Genomic DNA, 7,242 nt, shown 5'->3' with positions numbered 1-7,242 from the left:
AGGACGGGGGCGCTGGTTCTTCTAGAAGAGTACGTCGCCATTGAAGAGAGAATTTTTTTAGAGAGGAAAAAGGTGGATTTTTAGAGGGAGGACATGGATTTTGGCAAAAGGAGCTTAGTTCAAACCCTAGATTTATAGGAAGTTGGAGAGGGACGAGAAGGGTAGAGTTGGTAAATACCGCGGAAAAGCTTGGATTTTTTTGTTTAACTGGATGGGGATGCAGGGGGATTGGGGATAGTTTTTAACTGCGGTTAGGTTTTGCGGACGAGAATATTTGATTATTTCAAACGAATCAGATGAATAATTCGGTACGTAGGGTGAATTTATTGATTGGGCTTGTAAAAATATTTTTATTATATAGAGTTGTAAATATTATACCTGACCCAATTTGAATAATATTTTAATATTAATATAAATTTGTTCATAGACAGAGTTCAGTTTATCGTTGCTGAATCTCTATATCCTCACGAAACCTTGTGACGTGCCTGAATCTAATAATCGAATTTTGCAAGTAAAATATCATTATTTCGCAATATTACTTATCAATATTCATTATAAGCACTATCCTATTTCCTTTGTACACAGATATTATTTCATATTTTTTTCAAACAAAGCATAGTATATAGGTAAAACTTTTGATAAATAAGAAATTAAAAACTAACCATTTATGAAACTTAAAGAGAATAGAAATTTAGGCATCGTTTGGCAAATGGTTAAGGAAGAGGGATTAAAGAGAATGATTAATGTACTTAACTCATTCGATAATATGAAGGACTAAATTATTAACCGGTTAAATAAGTTTTATTTTAGCCCATGTGATCAGTTTTAGTGTTTGGAAATAACAATGATTTTCACTATTTTCTTTATAAGTAGAAAGACTAATTCTTAATCCTTTAAAATAAGAGTATTAGTAAACCCCTCATTTTGAGAACTAGATGTCGATCCAAAATAAAGGCGAATATTTCACGAACAACACGCAGAAAAGGAAGCGATCTTTTATGAAAGCTTTAACCGCCCTCAGTTTCAGGGGGCGAGGGGAGGACCGGATAAGGGTTCTCTCTGGGGGGCTGCACGCGGTTCGAGAGCGAGCGCCACCCGTCGTGGCCCAAAACGGTTGGTCACACCTCCCGAGGCTCCCACAGCGGGGACACGTGTCAAGAAAACAAACCAAAAGCCCAGACTTATCCCCTTAATTTACAGAACTTGTCCCTCGAGCTTTCCGCTGATATTCACGGTGTTGCCATCTATAGTGAGATGACGAGAGTGCCCTCCTGTCGTTGTCCCTTTTGGGCGCCCGTAGCGTGCGTTGTGCGTTACAGCTCAATAGACGCGGGGGCAAAATTGGTTTCTTCCGTGTCCTCGCTGTATTTGGAGGGGCGTATTTAATGCTTAATGAATTGTAATATAATTTTAGCAACAGCGGAAATGTATTAACGGCTGTAATACTTAATTGGTTACGATTATTAATTGTGTAATGAACAGTTGTTAATCACAAGTAGTGATTTTGTTTGGAAAGAAAATTTTAGGTTGACTGCTCTTCGTGTTTATCATGTTAGTGATTGTATTAGAAATGAATCATGTAAGGTAATGAGATGTAGACGCTTTTATTGTGAAAATTTGCGCTATGCTTCAAGACTAGTACGAAATTTGTGCTATTAAAAATTTTTATTAAAAAATTGGGTCAAAAGAAGCTCTTTATTTCCGTTTCTAATAATACAAAAGTAATTTTGGGGGAGAAATCGGGTACAATCTAGATTTGATGGGCTTTAAACAGGTGTTAGGAATTAATTTTAACCTAAAAGTTATAGCTATGAGGTATTGACCCAAACTCCTATTTGAACTCACCACTCTTTCTTATCTCATCCGATGTGGGACAAATACTGACATATTAATCACCTAAACCACACTCCCTTAATTTGTGAGTATAGTTCAAATTCAACTATATAATTCAAATTTCACGAAATTCACTAGGTTTTGCACCGCTTCACTCGTGGATTAACCAATTCATAAACTTTTGCACCATTTCACTCGTGGGCTAACCAGACTATATCACTCCTATGGGCATCCGTGGGTTCTCCCGACATCTTCAGGCTTTCACATCGAAGATCATTTGTTTAAATTATTTAGATCATGACCTTAGCTCTAATACCATTGTTGGGGGAGAAATCGGGTCAAATCTAGAGTTGATAGGCCTTAAACACAAGTTAGGAATCAATTTTAACCAAAAAATTATAGCTATCAGATATTGACCCAAATTCCTATTTAAACTTATCACTTTTTCTTATCTTATCTGATGCGAAACTATAGTCACATATTTATCACCCACACAAGTAGTACACCACCAATTATATATGCACACAAGTCAAATATTAATCATAATTGTTAATTGCTACCATTCACGCTCCAAAAGCAATAAGTATGGGACTGATTATTTTGTTCCTAATAATTGATCACATATTCATTAAATATGCGTACATGACAAAGTGAAGATATATTCTCCTCCTAGAATACTGTGACTTATAGTTGTGAGTCACCCTAAAGTGCATGTGCTACTCAATTTGTAGCCCCACCCTATGTTAGTCTCCATACAATTATACAAGGGAATATAACCAACAAGCTTCACTTATTAATTATCATACTCTATGACCCCAATGCCTCCCCATCACCATCCGAACTATATTCCAAGCATCTCATATATTATAAACTAATTAAGGGATTTCCACCACACTTTATTTATACTAGTTGTCCAAATATCTAACCTTTCACCATCCAATCCATAATTTATTAATGAAAGAGAGGCTTAAATATCCCAATATATTGCACTAGATGCTTCTAAAGTTTTTTCTAAATATCATGTATTTTATGAACTTTTTTCCTACTTGTGCATAACAAAAGCCATTGATTAAAAAAATTACTTTAATATTATGTTGATCAACTTTATTAGAAAGAATGCATTACTTAATGTTGTAACATATTATGCAATCTAGTAGATGAACATAACCATCCCAATCTTGTCCTGAATGCTAAACCACTTTCTTTTGTAGTTTATATTAGTTTACGATATCTTTTACATAGTTGGATAACCTTCCAAGCTTTCACCTCCAATAAAATTATAAATCTAATCTCACCCCATCACTGTCATAATCTATTAATCCTAGCATAGTATGTGATTAAACAATATTAGTTAGGGTTGTGTAGATTTGGAACCGTTCAAAACAAGGTGCCGGCAACTAAAAGCAGGGTTTTGCTGGGACAGTTGTCCCCGGCACATGCGGCCGGCAATGTGCAACATGTCCATATATATATCGGGTTTTCTATAGAGTGCCCATGGGCACTCTATAAGAGAGGAGAGAGATAGAGAGAAATGAATGAGGAGGTGATCCCAATGCAAATTAGGGGTCCCCTCTCTTCATTCATTTCTCTCTATTTCTCTCATCTCTTATAGAGTGCCCAAGGGCACAGAATGAGAATATAAGATAATATAGATACGAGGTGAAACGCACAATTACTAAAAGAGTTACCGTAAATAGGAGTCAACCTGATCAACTAAAAGTTAATGTGGATATGAGTCAAACTTCATTTAACGGTATTAATAGTTTAACTGGACATGGGATTGCAGAAGTAAATATTCAAAGTCTATAAAATTCTTTTACGAAGCATTGAATAGATCACTCAATTTTTTGAAGACTTCATAGATACAAATAAACAGAGATTTGGTAGGATAAAATCAATGTGTTGTATATAGCTCCAAAATAATAGATCACGATGGCGCACATGTCTTGGTGTTAATAATTAATTCAATGATAATATTTTATTTGAGAGAGAGATTATTGAGTTGCATGATCATCGCCGATCTATAGAAATTTTGAATTCGCTTTTTAAAATGTGGTAATGTTTAAATTTTTTTAAATGTTGAGGATTTAACATCTGATAATACAATCACGTGTATTGTATGTAGCATGCTCAACTAATATATATATATTTATATATATTAGTATTGATATATTATATGATACTTCCACTTATTGTTCTCTAATATATATATTAATATATATATTTATATAGGTAGTATAGTATAGTATATTTGTATTATTAATTATATATATAATATAGTAGGTTATAATGATTTTATGAGTATTATATATATGTATATATGATATATATATATATATATATATATATATAGTGAGAGAAACTTAATGTTCTTAACTTAAGTGGACGTCCAGCTTTAGTTGTCTTAGTCATTGATGATCACTTATTGATTGACATATTATTCGTAGATGATTCCGGCTCCGTGTGAACCTATTCTACATATTCTATAAACCCCAACACGCGTGTCCTAAATTTGGGATGGAACCCGTCGTGGTTTGACCTCCGTTCGAGCCATATATAAAAGTTTCTATTGCATTGCGAAACCGTTAAATATTGATTAGAGTGGATGAAGGGTCATTAACTACCGACGGATTCACCGCCAAATTTGGGTTGATGTTAGATGTTTTAAAAATATGTAGATGCAATTGTTTATAATTCGGGCGAATATGCGGCGATAATGTAATTGTCATATTCAAGTTGATCATCAAATGACTCAAGAAACTTAGTGGGATCGTTCACTTATGTATGACATAATTGTTTCTCTCTGCTCTCGTCTCTCTCTCTCTATATATATTAGTATATTATATATATATATATATACTATATATATATATATATATCTAATATATATAGTATATTATTATATATATATAGTTATTATATATATTATATAGATAGAGAGTTAGAGAGAGAGAGAGAGAGAGATTAAGGTGGGTAATCCATTGTCATATGGAGGGGATTTCCTCATTGACGGTTTTTGCCTGTTGTCTAAATACTCACATGATTGAGCGCACATGTGTGGATGAATCGCGCTCCGTTGAACTTGGATCTACATATTGTATGAAGTTATCCGCTGTATACACACCAAGTTTCGGTGAAGACGCCGTCGTCGTTTGACCGCTTTATCCATTCGTATGCAATTTTAAGGCGGTTTTGGAATTGAATGAGAACTTTTTCATCGATGGCTCGATGGATGGGTCAAACTTGATCGAGCGGATTCAGCCGCGAACTTGGTATGTTGGTGGTTTTAGAATATGTAGATCAAGTTCAACGGAGCGATGCATCCATAATGTCTGCTCAATCATGTGAATTTTAGAGGCGGCAAAGGAAAATTTCCTCCGTAGTGACAATGATACGCCATTAGTTTCTCATGTCGTCTATATATATATATAATATATATTATATATATATATATATATATATTATAATATATATATATATGAGATTAATGGTATGCGCTTGTCATATGGAGGGGATTTCCTCCTTACGCCAACTAAATCATATGATCGAGGGCGACATTTATTTGATGATGCCGTTCTGTTGAAACTTGATCTACATATTCTAAAAGCCCCAAGCAAGCACCAATGTTTGGGGTGAATCCGTCGGTTGTTTGAGCCGCTCCAATCGAGGTCCATTGGTGAAAAGTTCTATCTTCAAAACGGCCGTTAAAAATTGATACGATGGAATAAAAGGGTCAAACGACGACGGTTGCACGCCGAAACTTGGTGTGTTAGGGTTTTAGAATATGTAGATGCAAGTTCAACGGAGCGGATCTATCCACATGTCGCTCAATCATGTGATTTTAGAGGCGTGCCAAAGGAGGATAATTGCCCGCTTCCTATGACAAGGATATCCAACTTAATCTCATATATATATATATATATATATATATAATATATATATATATATTATATAATATATATACTGTTTTTCTATAGAGTGGCCCATGGGCACTCTATAGAGAATATATATATATATATATATATATATATATATATATATATATATATATATATATATATATATATATATATATATATATATATATATATATATATATATATATATATATATATATATATATATATATATATATATATATATATATATATATATATATATATATATATATATATATATATATATATATATATATATATATATATATATATATATATATATATATATATATATATATATATATATATATATATATATATATATATATATATATATATATATAGAAATATATATATATATATATATATATATAGAGAGAGAGAGAGAGAGAGAGAAAAACTTATGTCAACATAAGTGGACGTCCACTAAGTTTCTTAGTCATTGATGATCACTTGATTGACATACATTATGGATGATTCGCTCCGTTAAACTTGATCTACATATTTTAAAACTCTAACATACCAAATTTGGGGTGAACCCGTCGTAGTTTGACCCTTCATCCACTCGTATCAATTTTAACGGTTTCGAATGAATAGAACTTTTTATATGGCTCGACGGAGGGTCAAACCACGACGGGTTCATCCCAAATTTGATGTGTTGGGGTTTTAGAATATGTAGATCAAGTTCAACGGAGCGGATCATCCACAATATCGCTCAATCATGTGATTTTAGAGGCGTCAATGAGGAAATCCCCTCCTATGACAAGGATACCCATTAATCTTCAACTTGGTCATATATATATATATATATATATATATATATATATATATTAGTTGAGATGTACATACAATACACGTGATTGTATATCATGATTATTTAAATTAAAAAAATTTAAATTAAATTTAAAAAGGAATTAAAAATTTTTGTGGGATTGATCATCAACTCAATAATCTCTCTCTCAAATAAAATATTATCATTGATTTTATTAACCCAGACTGTGGCCACGTGATCTATTATTTTGTGAGTTATAAACACATTGATTTATTACAACATCTCTGTTTATTTGTATCTTGAAGTCTTCAAAAAATGAGTGATTATTCAATTCGTAAAAGAATTTTGCATTTGAATTTACTTGCAATATGTCCATTAAACTTTTAGTTATGGTTTGACTCATATTCACATTAACTTTTAGTTGTGGATTGACTCATATTTACGTTAACTTTTAGTTGTGGTTTCACTCGTATCTATATTATCTTATATTCTCATTTAATTTTATAACTCGTTCTCTAGAAGTAAAATTGAAAACATGAAGGATTTTTTTCTTGTGAAATTAGAGCAAGGAGATTGTGATATATATATATTTTGATGCAAGGTCCCTATTGTAGGCGTCAAAAAATGCTAAGAGATATCCAAACACAGCTCAAAAGGAAGTCATCCAAAAAAGTCAAAAGAACACAAGTATAGACTGTC

The sequence above is a fragment of the Asparagus officinalis genome, chromosome 5 (genome assembly GCF_001876935.1).
Source record: "Asparagus officinalis chromosome 5, Aspof.V1, whole genome shotgun sequence".
Lineage (NCBI taxonomy): Eukaryota > Viridiplantae > Streptophyta > Magnoliopsida > Asparagales > Asparagaceae > Asparagus > Asparagus officinalis.
The sequence above is the reverse complement of the archived record's forward strand: the minus strand, read 5'-3'. Positions refer to the sequence as shown.